The following is a 14,877-nucleotide window of genomic DNA, read 5'->3' as shown; positions in this document are numbered from 1 at the left end:
AGAGACTCAGAAATAATGAACTGCAATTTCCCTCTTAATGGTTAGAGCGGAGGAGGATGGGGGATGTGCTAGATACATTAGGATAGGAGACACACTTACAGTTTGCCCTCATGAGCAGCTCAAAATATGCAGTTGGGGTCGGAAGTTTACATACACTTAGGTTGGAGTCATTATAACTCATTTTTTAACCACTCCACAAATTTCTGGGTTAACAAACTATAGTTTTGGCAAGTCGGTTAGGACATCTACTTTGTGCATGACACAAGTCATTTTTACAACAATTGTTTACAGACAGATCATTTCACTTATAATTCAATGTATCACAATTCCAGTGGGTCAGAAGTTCACATACACTAAATTGACTGCCTTTAAACAGCTTGGAAAATTCCAGAAAATGATGTCATGGCTTTAGAAGCTTCTGATAGGCTAATTGACATCATTTGTGTCAATTGGAGGTGTACCTGTGGATGTATGTCAAGGCCTATCTTCAAACTCAGTCCCTCTTTGCTTGACATCATGGGAAAATCAAAATAAATCAGCCAACACCTCAGAGAAAAATGTTGTAGACCTCCACAAGTCTGGTTCATCCTTGGGAGCAATTTCCAAATGCCTGAAGGTACCACGTTCATCTGTACGAACAACAGTATGCAAGGATAAACACCATGGGACCACGCAGCCGTCATACTGCTCTGTCCATACGTGTTCTGTCTCCTAGAGATGGACGTACTTTGGTGCGAAAAGTGAAAATCAATCCCAGAACAACAGCAAAGGACCTTGTGAAGATGCTGGAGGAAACCGGTACAAATGTATCTATATCCACAGTAAAACGAGTCCTATATCAACATAACCTGAAAGGCCGCTCAGCAAGGAATAGCCACTGCTCCAAATCCGCCAGACAAAATCCAGACTACGGTTTGCAACTGCACATGGGGACAAAGATGGTACTTTTTGGAGAAATGTCCACTGGTTTGATGAAACAAAAATAGAACTGTTTGGCCATAATGACCATTATGTTTGGAGGAAAAAGGGAGAGGCTTGCAAGCTGAAGAACACCATCTCAACCTTGAAGCACGGGGGTGGCAGAATCATGTTGTGGGGGTGCTTTGCTGCAGGAGGGACTGGTGCACTTCACAAAATAGATGGTATCATGAGGTAGGAAAATTATGTGGATATATTGAAGTAACATCTCAAGACATCAGTCAGGAAGTTAAAGCTTGGTCGCAAATGGGTCTTCCAAATGGACAATGGCCCCAAGCATACTTCCAAAGTTGTGGCAAAACAGCTTAAGGATAACAAAGTCAATGTATTGGAGTGGCCACCACAAAGCCCTGACCTCAACCCTATAGAAAATTTGTGGGCAGAACTGAAAAAGTGTGTGCAAGCAAGGAGGCATACAAACCTGACTCAGTTACACCAGCTCTGTCAGGAGGAATGGACCAAAATTCACCCAACTTATTGTGGTAAGCTTGTGGAAGGCTACCCAAAACGTTTGACCCAAGTTAAACAACTTAAAGGCCATGCTACCAAGTACTAATTGAGTCTATGTAAACTTCTGACCCACTGGGAATGCGATGAAATAAAGAAAAGCTGAAATAAATCACTCTACTATTATTTTGACATTTCACATTCTTCAAAGGAAGTGGTGATCCTAACTGACCTAAGATAGGGAATTTTTACTATGATTAAATGTCAGGAATTGTGAAAAAATGAGTTTGAATATATTTGTCTAAGGTGTATGTAAACTTCCGACTTCAACTGTATATATATATATTTTTTTTTACCTCAAACTAGAGAGTTGAATATGTAAGTAACCAAGCCCTACTGAGGTCTGACCCTTTAGGAGTGTGTATCTTAGGATCATGCCTTCCCTTGTCTCTCAGTCTCAAGGGAGCTTGATTGAGCAGATTTATCAGAACATACTGTATGGGGCTCCATAAATCACTGATGTGATTTGAGGCAGCTTCTTTCTCGCCTCAGGGGATTAACACAGGCTGCATCCCAAACTGCATCCTATTCTCTTTATGGGCCCATAGAGCATAGAGCTCTGGTCAGAAGTAGTTCACTTTATAGGTAATCGGGTGCCATTTGGGATGCATCCACAGATCCGTACAGCGTAGCTGGAGTCATCCATGATCAATCACTGCTTGGCGTTTCCCGAGATGGATACCCGTGTTCAGTATGGACATATCTGCCATCAGGGTTATCACACTATTGGAGAGTCGGTGAAGGAAATAAGGAAACGTCGGAGGGAAGATCGACTCCTAAGCCCGTCTTAGATTTCCATTTGAATCTATAGCAGTCCTTTTTGTTTCTGGAATTGTACTCCGCTCAATCTGAGACTCATAGAATGGATCTTATTATAATTATTTTGCATGTGAGGGCAAACTGCTGAACGTTCTTCAATATCATAATAAACAGGAGGAATGAGCAGCTGCAGCTACGGTTGAAGTCGGACGTTTACATGCCAGGTTGGAGTCATTATAACTTGTTTTTCAACCACTCCACATATTCCTTGTTAACAAACTATCATTTTGGCAAATTGGTTAGGACATCTACTTTGTGCATGACACAAGTCATTTTTACAACAATTGTTTAGAGAGATTATTTCACTGTATCACAATTCCAGTGGGTCAGAAGTTGACATACACTAAGTTGACTGTGCCTTTAAACAACTTGGAAAATTCCAGAAAATGATGTCATGGCTTTAGAAGCTTCTGATAGGCTAATTGACATAATTTGTGTCAATTGGAGGTGTACCTGTGGATGTATTTCAAGGCCTACCTTCAAACTCAGTCCCTCTTTGTTTGACGTCATGGGAAAATCAAAAGAAATCAGCCAAGACCTCAGAGAAAAATGTTGTAGACCTTCACAAGTCTGGTTCATTCTTGGGAGCAATTTCCAAATGCCTGAAGGTACCACGTTCATCTGTACGAACAATAGTATGCAAGTATAAACACCATGGGACCACGCAGCCGTCATACTGCTCAGGAAGGAGACGTGTTCTGTCTCCTAGAGATGGACGTACTTTGGTGCGAAAAGTGAAAATCAATCCCAGAACAGCAGCAAAGGACATTGTGAAGATGCTGGAGGAAACCGGTACAAATGTATCTACAGTGCCTTGCGAAAGTATTCGGCCCCCTTGAACTTTGCGACCTTTTGCCACATTTCAGGCTTCAAACATAAAGATATAAAACTGTATTTTTTTGTGAAGAATCAACAACAAGTGGGACACAATCATGAAGTGGAACGACATTTATTGGATATTTCAAAAAATTTTAACAAATCAAAAACTGAATAATTGGGCGTGCAAAATTATTCAGCCCCTTTACTTTCAGTGCAGCAAACTCTCTCCAGAAGTTCAGTGAGGATCTCTGAATGATCCAATGTTGACCTAAATGACTAATGATGATAAATACAATCCACCTGTGTGTAATCAAGTCTCCGTATTAATGCACCTGCACTGTGATAGTCTCAGAGGTCCGTTAAAAGCGCAGAGAGCATCATGAAGAACAAGGAACACACCAGGCAGGTCCGAGATACTGTTGTGAAGAAGTTTAAAGCCGGATTTGGATACAAAAAGATTTCCCAAGCTTTAAACATCCCAAGGAGCACTGTGCAAGCGATAATATTGAAATGGAAGGAGTATCAGACCACTGCAAATCTACCAAGACCTGGCCGTCCCTCTAAACTTTCAGCTCATACAAGGAGAAGACTGATCAGAGATGCAGCCAAGAGGCCCATGATCACTCTGGATGAACTGCAGAGATCTACAGCTGAGGTGGGAGACTCTGTCCATAGGACAACAATCAGTCGTATATTGCACAAATCTGGCCTTTATGGAAGAGTGGCAAGAAGAAAGCCATTTCTTAAAGATATCCATAAAAAGTGTTGTTTAAAGTTTGCCACAAGCCACCTGGGAGACACACCAAACATGTGGAAGAAGGTGCTCTGGTCAGATGAAACCAAAATTGAACTTTTTGGCAACAATGCAAAACGTTATGTTTGGCGTAAAAGCAACACAGCTGAACACACCATCCCCACTGTCAAACATGGTGGTGGCAGCATCATGGTTTGGGCCTACTTTTCTTCAGCAGGGACAGGGAAGATGGTTAAAATTGATGGGAAGATGGATGGAGCCAAATACACGACCATTCTGGAAGAACCTGATGGAGTCTGCAAAAGACCTGAGACTGGGACGGAGATTTGTCTTCCAACAAGACAATGATCCAAAACATAAAGCAAAATCTACAATGGAATGGTTCAAAAATAAACATATCCAGGTGTTAGAATGGCCAAGTCAAAGTCCAGACCTGAATCCAATCGAGAATCTGTGGAAAGAACTGAAAAGTGCTGTTCACAAATGCTCTCCATCCAACCTCACTGAGCTCGAGCTGTTTTGCAAGGAGGAATGGGAAAAAATGTCAGTCTCTCGATGTGCAAAACTGATAGAGACATACCCCAAGCGACTTACAGCTGTAATCGCAGCAAAAGGTGGCGCTACAAAGTATTAACTTAAGGGGGCTGAATAATTTTGCACGCCCAATTTTTCAGTTTTTGATTTGTTTAAAAAGTTTGAAATATCCAATAAATGTCGTTCCACTTCATGATTGTGTCCCACTTGTTGTTGATTCTTCACAAAAAAATACAGTTTTATATCTTTATGTTTGAAGCCTGAAATGTGGCAAAAGGTCGCAAAGTTCAAGGGGGCCGAATACTTTCGCAAGGCACTGTATGTTGCTTTCAGAAAGTATTCACACCCCTTGACTTTTTCCACATTTTGTTGTGTTACAAAAAGTGGGATTAAAATTGATTTAGTTGTTCATTTTTGTCAACAATCTACACAATTCTCTGTAATGGCAAAGTGGAAGACAAATTCTTAAAAATATGTACTTTTATTGATTAGATAAGTATTCAATACCCTGAGTTAATACCATATTATAAATGCATTTGGCAGCAATTACATCTGTGAGTCTTTCTTGGTAAGTCTCTAAGAGCTTTGCACACCTGGTTTATACAATATCTGCCCATTATTCTTCAAAAAAGTCTTCAAGCTCTGTCAAGTTGGTTGTTGATCATTGCTAGACAGGCATTTTCAAGTCATGCCATATATTTTTAAGCCAATTTAAGTCAAAGCTATAACTAGGCCACTCAGGAACATTCACTGTTGCCTTGTTAAAAAACTCCAGTGTATATTTGGCCTTGTGTTTTAGGTAATTGTCCTGATGAAACGTGAATTTGTCTCCCAGTGTCTGTTGGAAAGCAGACTGAACCAAGTTTTCCTCTAGGATTTATACTATGCTTAGTTCTACTAAGGTAACATATGGAATTGTTTTAAGATGGTCATACTAAGGACCATTTAGCAATTTGATTTGGAATTTTAGGACCCATTAAGTATAACAAAAATATATACACATTTGGGGGGGACATTGAATTTGGTCTTACTGCTATTAGCACATTGAATAACACACATTGAATAACACATTGAATAACAGATACATTTTCTTAACTGGTACAGGGGGCTTACCTTTAGAAGAGTCTTGTGGGCATCCTAGAGCAAAACTGTAACCCAAACTGTTCGGACGTGGTTCAAACTGTGCTTGAAATTCACAGCTCGACAGAGGGACCTTACAGATACTTGTATGTGTTGGGTACAGAGATGGGGTAGTCATTAAAAATTCATGTTAAACACTATTATTGCACACAGAGTGAGTTCCTGCAACTTATGCGTCTTGTTAAGCACAGTTTTTACTCCTCAAAAAGGGTTGAATACTTACCGAAGACATTTCAGCTTTTCATTTTTTATTCATTTGTAAACATTTCTGAAAACAGAATTCCACTTTGACATTTTGTGTAGATCAGTGACACAACATCTCAATTTGATCAATTTTAAAATCAGGCTGTAACAACAAAATGTGGAAAAAGTCAAGGGGTGTGAAAACTTTCTGAAGGACCAGCATGTGTTCGTGTATGCAGTCTAACATTGCTCAAACACCCGTCATACTCTCAGGAGACCATCATTTATTCATTTGATAAAATAGCAGACGGTCTTGCCCATGTGGTTTCGATTGTTTCAGCATTAATAAAGAGAACAGTAATAAGAATAGAATAGTCCAAAATTCTACCCCCTTTTCATTCTGAGGGGCATCATAGAGAATCAGCTTTGTCCCCGGGGCATGGTAAAAACAGTCATCACGCTGTGTAATGAAGTATTTGTGTCCCATGTTCATTAGACTACAGCACTGGAACAAAATGTCAGTTGAGGAAAATTTGGCAACTCCATTCCTGCTTTATCATTAACTTGACTGTGACCGAGAGGGTGGAGTCGGCTACTGCTATGAAAAGGCCAGCATCCACTTTGCTGAATGAGCTGCAGTTCGGGTTTGTTTACAGGAAGCTGGAGCCTTTGTATGAGTCTTAAATAATGATCCTACTCCCTATAAAGTGCAAAAACATTTACCAGAGCCATATACTGACCCTTCTCTAAAGTATTACACTTCACAGGGAGCTATATCAGGATGCACACTTGGACACAGCTTCAGCTCCAACCCTTAGCCCAGCTGGCTTTTTCTGGCACCCTCACCCTTGTCCACTTGTTATCAGCTCTCACATGTGCCCCAAGCCGGGGTGCAGAACGCTCCTATAGATGGATTGGTTGTTTAGCAACTATGGAGCAAAACAGACTGGGTTGGCTTAGACTGTTAATAACATGTCAACTATATTTGGTCTCCGACGTTTATTGAAAAAAAGTTTCAAAATGGGCACTTGTTTCTCCAATACATTGTTACAGTTGTTGGTTGGTTAGCTAGCTAGTTAGAAAATCTTAGCCATATTAGCATAGATGTGACGTCAAAACAAGACATGGCATCAAGAACAAGATCAAACAAGCTGAAACGAGACACTTACGATTCACCACAGGGCAGTTGTCAATGTCTATAGCAATCAAATTACTCTTATCGGAGTCCCCCCCCACTATATGCTACATATTTCTGTCTAGCGGGGCAAGCTAATTGAAGCTAATTGAGGCTTCTTTACATTACAAAGATAAGAGCTCGAGCTAAGAATCGGACAACAAACTGCATCAACCAGGATCTTTCTGATGTTATACTCTCTTGAAAAGAACCCTGATGTGTATACTACCATTCTACTCATGGTGCAACAAAAATCTTCCAGACATAGGGTCTATACTACTGTTGGCTATTGTCATTCCGTGTAACACAATGAGAGCAGTAACTTGGAACAGCATTGTGTAAACCTTTTATCCATGTAAAAACTGTTATGCTATTTATTCCTTGTCAAAGTCAAGAACGGTTTAAATAATTTATTCCACCCCAAAATAGATGTACAAGCTACTTTTTTTCAAATAAAAAAGCTCAACAAATAATTTCTGGCACAGGCTTCTGGAAATGGAAATTATATATATATATATATATATATATACAATAAACCAAAAACAGACATAGTCTGAACTTTGATGCTTTTAACTTAAGAACTCTTTCAACCCCTTACTCATTAGCACTACCACTTACCCCCCTTATGGTAAGGTACATATTTCAGGCAGGCTGAAGTCACCTGTAGTATTTCTGCCACTAGCCTTTGATTAGCCAAGACTAACATGTGGTGTAAAGTTATCCAAAATGTCATGACGTGGACTCCACTGTACCTATAATGACGATGTAAAAGTTGGAGTCGTCGAAGGCCCTCCCTTTATTTCCATTCATATTGAACGTTGACATGAGGCCGTTTGTCAGGGTTCTATATAGAACACAAAATATGTACTTTACAAGCAACACACCATGACCTCACTTAAAAGTGAAACATATGGTAATAGTTTACTGGTGCATTGCTCTCTTCACCCAGTCTGGGATGTCTCCCCCCCCAGCTTTGAGAGATCTGTAATTTTACAAAAGGATGCATTATATGTGTGCAGGATTTTTCCATCCAGTACTATGCAGCAATATACAGTGCATTCGGAAAGTATTTAGACCCCTTGACTTTTTCCACATTTTATTTTTTTACCCCGTTTTCCTCCCCAATTTCGTGGTATCCAATTGTTTAGTAGCTACTATCTTGTCTCATCGCTACAACTCCCGTACAGGCTCGGGAGAGACGAAGGTTGAAAGTCATGCGTCCTCCGATACACAACCCAACCAAGCCGCACTGCTTCTTAACACAGCGCGCATCCAACCTGGCAACCTTGGTTAGCGCGCACTGCGCCCGGCCCGCCACAGGAGTCGCTGGTGCGCGATGAGACAAGGATATCCCTACCGGCCAACCCCTCCCTAACCCGGACAAAGCTAGGCCAACTGTGCATCGCCCCACGGACCTCCCGGTCGCGGCCGGTTACCACATTTTGTTACATTACAGCCTTATTCTAAAATGTATGCAATTTTCCTCATCACAATAGCCTATAAAAACAAAGCGAAAACAGGTTATACACTTCTGCAAATGTATTTAAAAAAAATGGAAATACCTTATTAAGTATTCAGACACTTACATAAGTATTCAGTATCATCCTTGTTTCTACAACTTGATTGGAGTCCACTTGTGGTAAAGTCAATTGATTGGACATGATTTGGAAAGGCACACACCTGTCTATATACCTGGACAATACAGTGCCACTGACACGGCCTGCAACGAAAACATGCGGACTCTCCTTCACTGCAGCCGAGGTGAGTAAGACATTTAAACGTGTTAACCCTCGCAAGGCTGCAGGCCCAGACGGCATCTCCAGCCGCGCCCTCAGAGCATGCGCAGACCAGCTGGCCGGTGTGTTTACGGACATATTCAATCAATCCCTATACCAGTCTGCTATTCCCACATGCTTCAAGAGGGCCACCATTGTTCCTGTTCCCAAGAAAGCTAAGGTAACTGAGCTAAACGACTACCGACTACCAGCACTCACTTCCGTCATCATGAAGTGCTTTGAGAGACTAGTCAAGGACCATATCACCTCCACCCTACCCGACACCCTAGACCCACTCCAATTTGCTTACCGCCCAAATAGGTCCACAGACGATGCAATCTCAACCACACTGCACACTGCCCTAACCCATCTGGACAAGAGGAATACCTATGTGAGAATGCGGTTCATCGACTACAGCTCGGCATTCAACACCATAGTACCCTCCAAGCTCGTCATCAAACTCGAGACCCTGGGTCTCGACCCCGCCCTGTGCAACTGGGTACTGGACTTCCTGACGGGCCGCCCCCAGGTGGTGAGGGTAGGCAACAACATCTCCACCCCGCTGATCCTCAACACTGGGGCCCCACAAGGGTGCGTTCTGAGCCCTCTCCTGTACTCCCTGTTCACCCACGACTGCGTGGCCACGCACGCCTCCAACTCAATCATCAAGTTTGCGGACGACACAACAGTGGTAGGCTTGATTACCAACAACGACGAGACGGCCTACAGGGAGGAGGCGAGGGCCCTCGGAGTGTGGTGTCAGGAAAATAACCTCACACTCAACGTCAACAAAACTAAGGAGATGATTGTGGACTTCAGGAAACAGCAGAGGGAACACCCCCCTATCCACATTGATGGAACAGTAGTGGAGAGGGTAGCAAGTTTTAAGTTCCTCGGCATACACATCACAGACAAACTGAATTGGTCCACTCACACAGACAGCATCGTGAAGAAGGCGCAGCAGCACCTCTTCAACATCAGGAGGCTGAAGAAATTCGGTTTGTCACCAAAAGCACTCACAAACTTCTACAGATGCACAATCGAGAGCATCCTGGCGGGCTGTATCACCGCCTGGTACGGCAACTGCTCCGCCCACAACCGTAAGGCTCTCCAGAGGGTAGTGAGGTCTGCACAACGCATCACCGGGGGCAAACTACCTGCCCTCCAGGACACCTACACCACCCGATGTTACAGGAAGGCCATAAAGATCATCAAGGACATCAACCACCCGAGCCACTGCCTGTTCACCCCGCTATCATCCAGAAGGCGAGGTCAGTACAGGTGCATCAAAGCTGGGACCGAGAGACTGAAAAACAGCTTCTATCTCAAGGCCATCAGACTGTTAAACAGCCACCACTAACATTGAGTGGCTGCTGCCAACACACTGACACTGACTCAACCCCAGCCACTTTAATAATGGGAATTGATGGGAAATTTTGTAAATATATCACTAGCCACTTTAAAACAATGCTACCTTATATAATGTTACTTACCCTACATTATTCATCTCATTAGCATACGTATATACTGTACTATATCATCGACTGCATCCTTATGTAATACATGTATCACTAGCCACTTTAACTATGCCACTTTGTTTACATACTCACCTCATGTATATACTGTACTCGATACCATCTACTGTATCCTGCCTATGCTGCTCTGTACCATCACTCATTCATATATCCTTATGTACATATTCTTTATCCCCTTACACTGTGTATAAGACAGTAGTTTTGGAATTGTTAGTTAGATTACTTGTTGGTTATTACTGCATTGTCGGAACTAGAAGCACAAGCATTTCGCTACACTCGCATTAACATCTGCTAACCATGTGTATGTGACAAATAAAATGTGATTTGATTTGATATAAGCTCCCACAGTTTACAGTGCATGTCAGAGCAAAAACCAAGCCATAAGCTTGAAGGAATTGTCCGTAGAGCTCCGAGACAGGATTGTGTCGAGGCACAGATGTTGGAAAGGGAACCAAAACATTTCTGCAGCATTGAAGGTCCCTAAGAACACAGTGGCCTCCATAATTCTTAAACGGAAGAAGTTTGGAACCACCAAGACTCTCCCTAGAGCTGGTCGCCCGGCCAAACTGAGCAATTGGGGGAGAAGGACCTTTGCCAGGAAGATGACCAAGAACCCGATGTTTACTCTGACAGAGCTCCAGAGTTCCTCTGTGGAGATGGGAGAACCTTCCAGAAGGACAACCCTCTCTGCAGCACTCCACCAATCAGGCCTTTATGGTAGAAAGTCTAGACGGAAGCCACTCCTCAGTAAAAGGAGTTTGCCGAAAGGCACCTAAAGACTCTCAGACCATGAGAAACAAGATTCTCTGGTCTGATGAATCCAAGATTGAACTCTTTGGACTGAAAGCCAAGTGTCATGTCTGGAGGAAACCTGGCACCATCCCTACGGTGAATCATGGTGGTGGAAGCATCATGCTGTGGGGATGTTTTTCAGCAGCAGGGACTGGGAGACTAGTCAGGATCGAGGCAAAGATGAACAGAGCAAAGTAAAGAGAGATCCTTGATGAAAACCTGCTCCAGAGTGCTCAGGACCTCAGACTGGGGTGAAGGTTCACCTTCCAACAAGACAACAACCCTAAGCACATAGCCACTCCTGCATTGTCATGGCTTCGGGACAAGTCTCAATGTCCTTGAATGGCCCACCCAGAGCCCGAATTTGAACCCGATCGATCAAACATTTCTGGATAGACCTGAAAATGGCTGTGCAGCAGTGCTCCCCATCCAACCTGACAGAGCTTGAGAGCATCTGCAGAAAATAATGGGAGAAACTCCCCAAATACAGGTGTGCCAAGCTTGTAGTGTCATACCCAAGAAGACACAAGGTTGTAATTGCTGCAAAAGGTGCTTCAACAAAGTACAGAGTAAAGGGTCAAAATTATTATGTAAATATGACATTTCCGTTTCTTCATAAATTTGCTAAAATTGTTAAAAGCCTGTTTTTGCTTTTTAATTATGGAGTATTGTGAGTAGATTGATGAGAAAAAAGTCAAAGGGTCTGAATACTTTCCGAATGCACTGTTTGTCATTCAACTCAAACCAATGAAACATTACTTTCTTACCATATATTTTTTAAATCATTCTTCATTAGCTGCGCTTCCATCTTTAATAATCTTCCCGTCACAGATGTCACAAACGAGATATAGGACTCCTTTTTTCAAAATTCTGAAAGTAGTTTTACATTTGTTCACTTCCGAATCGAACAGCCTAATTTAAATATTAAAAATTGTTTAAAAAGGAAATGTCATAGTTACTTCCGGCATAGGAAAAGGGTCTGAGCCTTTGTAGCGCTTTGGTGAGGGGCATCTCTCATCTCTCCCACATGACCGATCCCTGGAGAATGAAGGCTCAAGATTCTCTGCAGTAAAAAATTGGACAACATCATGGCAATTCTTGGTACAACTAGAATACCAATTGTGTTGGCTTTCGTTGTGAAGGGTCCTCCTCACTATAACTACTTGGTGGCTTTCGTAGCATTTTAGTTTGCCATTTCCACTCACCACCAATACCTGGTGGCTTGCAGGGAGTTTTCACCTTTTGCTTCTTAGTGGCACTGGCACAGGTTTTCTGGTGAGCCGGAGCAGATTTTAGTGGGGGCTTGGATAGGCCTTAAAATCCAACACATTAAAGTGTAAAAAATCCAGCATTTCTCTACACACATTTGTAAGGCAACCTAAACCAAACTGTAAACCAAAATTCTAAATGGAGAGTTTCATACTTCATACAGGAAAAGGGTCTGATCCTTTGCAGTGATTTGGTGAGGGGGATACCTCAACTAAGAAGGCAGAACAGAAGGATACCTCGAGCCCTCATGCTCCAGGATTAAGCCATGTGAGAGACCAAGATGATTATCCGCAACAAAAGATTGGACAACATCATGCCAATTGTTTTTACAACTAGAAAACCTTTCTCAAATGCAATGATCAAGAATAAGGGAGTTGGCTTATGGTGTGAATGGTTGTCCTCACCGTCATTAGTTGATGGCTTTTGCTGCATTTTAACCTTTTGCTTCTTGGTAGCGGTGGCACAGGTTTCCTGGTGCTTCAGGCATATTGTGGTTGGAGCTTGGGTTGCCTGAAAATAAACATGTAAAATAATAAACGTGTAAAACAACATTGAGCGTTCTTTTTCACATTTGTCATGTGTTTAAGTCTTCTTCCACTTCAATAACTTAAAGTCAACCTAAAAGTGACCAAACTTTAAACCAAAATCTACCCTCCCAAGCCCCTAACCCCTAGCCTGGAAATCCAGGTAGATTTCAGATCAGCTTCACGTTTGTTTCACTACACTATGTATGGTGAAACATGGAGTGATTCCGTCTGGGCTATCTTCCCACTAGCCACATGCTTGTAGATTTGAAAGGATCAGTTAAAGTAATATGGTACAAGGTCCTCCCAGTCTATCAAAAGGCAAGATAGTTATTCAGTGGCTAGGGTTTAGGGACAAAGGGTCAATTAGTAATCAGTAATGCAAGCTACCATACTTACATAACCTGGAGGCAGTAGTGGCTGGAGGTGGGAGATTACATTCCTCGTGTGATTATAAATAACAATTTAAAGAATAGAAATCATGTCAAGTAAATTGAATATACACAAACTGTCAATGTGTGTTTAAACATACAGTACCAGCTATAAATTCTTTGAAGGTAGTTTTTTTTCGGTTTCTCTTGGCGACCTCCTCCACTTCACTTACTTTGGTGACTTCGACGTTGTCACATTGCTGTTTTGATTCTGAATGGTGGGGTGAGCTTTCGAACAACTAAAGTCATCTATAACAAAAAGCAGTTTTTACCTGATACTTGAATGCAATAAGTATCTGCTATTTACCTGATGTCAGTTGTAGCGGCAGAAGCTTGAATGACTTCCATTTCAGAGAGGGTGTGGACAAATCCTTTATTGTTTTCATATTTATTTAGGAGACATCACACAGTTTGGTCTTTGATCCAGTGCTCTGGAGTAACACCTACTTCCTCTTCCATCCACACTGCTCTGGCCCACAGCCTCTGAGATTTGAACCTGGGCAAATATGCAACATAATATAAGCCATAATCGCAAACCAAACTACTCCAATAGATGTGATCTTACTTGGCAAAACTGTGCAACAGAGGGATCATTATGAATTGCCTATGATAGGGCAGACACAGCCTTGCTGATTAGGTCCTCGGGATAAATAATGTTTATTTAGCATTTGCGGATATTTGCCATCCTTGCGGTGTTGAAGTCTTTGGAAGCGCATGGAAGAATGAAGAAGTTGTCCGTTTGAGTATGGTGAATGACATCGCGGACAAGGTTTCCATAGTCTCTTATTTCTTTGACAAATGTCCTGGAGGAGGAAGCAACCATCTTGCATGTTATTATTGTTGTATGCTTGGATGTTCTTGGCAGTATGTTTTACTTGGTTGGATTCAGACAGTCGCCTTGTCATTTGTACCAATGGATAATGTGGGCTTTTGGTGGCATGTTTAAGCCACCGCAAATGGTTCTCAAACTCTAAGCAATCAAGGTAATTGAGTGAGCAGTTGTGAAATGCAACATGTGCCAAGTGAGTGAGACCATGTACATTGTAGAATGTATCACCATAGAAACTCTCGCTCAACAAAGTGCATCAGCATCTGTTTGGCATCATCAAGGTAATGCCTCATCTGATCATCTCAATCTATCAAAATTGACATGGCTACTACACTGAGGGACAAAGTGGTGATAGACCCTTTTGGAAACAACATCCTTCAATACTATGGCACCAGTGTAGAGCAAAATCTGCCTGTACTCAGTGGCCTTCCATCGTTCAAGTTCTGCAAGTGACAGGTTGTCGGGCAAACTATTTGCAATCAGTCTCAAATAGAGATCAGAGCCTCGTTTTAAGGAAAATCAACATCCTCCTGATGACACTCAAGCACACCATATGCATATAATGTAATGAAAGCACTGAAATACAAGAAACACAGATTCAACCATGACCAGGGAGGTTTTTTAATGCCTCACAAAAAAGGGCACCGATTGGTAGATATGTGAAAAAAATACAAAATAAAAAATTGAAAAAAAGCAGTTGCGGAATATCCCTTTGAGCATGAAGTTATTAATCACACTTTGGGTGGTGTATCGACACATCCAGTCACTACAAAGATACAGGTGTCCTTCCCAACTCAGTAGTCAGAGAGGAAGT

The 14,877-nt window shown here is 42.0% G+C and overlaps 1 long non-coding RNA gene across 1 annotated transcript; it reads right to left on the bottom strand.

The window, feature by feature from the left end:
- Positions 1–7,686: 7,686 nt before the first annotated feature.
- Positions 7,687–13,067, bottom strand: LOC110492078 (uncharacterized). Its single transcript, XR_005036526.2, has 5 exons — positions 12,684–13,067; positions 12,250–12,323; positions 11,970–12,073; positions 11,778–11,880; positions 7,687–7,890 (listed from the first exon to the last, which is right to left on the bottom strand). It is a non-coding gene; the product is annotated as an uncharacterized LOC110492078 (long non-coding RNA).
- Positions 13,068–14,877: the final 1,810 nt, after the last annotated feature.

The sequence above is a fragment of the Oncorhynchus mykiss genome, chromosome 16, assembly GCF_057628025.1.
Source record: "Oncorhynchus mykiss isolate SJ-2025 chromosome 16, ASM5762802v1, whole genome shotgun sequence".
Classification (NCBI taxonomy): domain Eukaryota; kingdom Metazoa; phylum Chordata; class Actinopteri; order Salmoniformes; family Salmonidae; genus Oncorhynchus; species Oncorhynchus mykiss.
This window is presented reverse-complemented; position numbering and strand designations above follow the sequence as displayed.